Here is a 536-nt window from a genome sequence, read left to right on the forward strand (position 1 = left end):
GAGCGGGTTCGGGTACAAAACTTCGACGAGTACCTCGGACACGGGTCGGGTTCGGTATTAGCGGCCTCGGGTAATTTAAAATAAACATGCTTTTTCCAAATGGACCCGATTAGACCCAAATTATTTTAAACTATCCCGAATGCGTAGGCTACTTTCACTTTCGGTTTAAGTGAGGAACGCACATAGAAAAGGAGCATACATTTGTAACCTCGCACACAGAAATCATCTTATAGATATGAGATCCATCAGGAAAATCCACTCGCTTCATTATGCTGCGTGTTCATGCAGGGCTTTTCTTTTTTGTGTGCAGAAGCCTTTCGCCGGAGATCAGGTTGCAGACAACAGCGAATCCATGATTAGGCTATCGATTTATTTTTTATCAAACTATCACGTTTATTTTTCAAATCCACTGGTCACAATTGAAAGCGGAGCTCAGAAATACCTTGTATCCATCAGGCAGGCACTAATATAAAGTAACCTAATAATAAATTGAATAAATGTTAAATAAATCAAAGTAATGGAGAAGTGGCCACATC

This window comes from Sinocyclocheilus anshuiensis, unplaced genomic scaffold (genome assembly GCF_001515605.1).
Source record: "Sinocyclocheilus anshuiensis isolate Anshui unplaced genomic scaffold, SAMN03320099.WGS_v1.1 scaffold4039, whole genome shotgun sequence".
NCBI classification, from domain to species: domain Eukaryota; kingdom Metazoa; phylum Chordata; class Actinopteri; order Cypriniformes; family Cyprinidae; genus Sinocyclocheilus; species Sinocyclocheilus anshuiensis.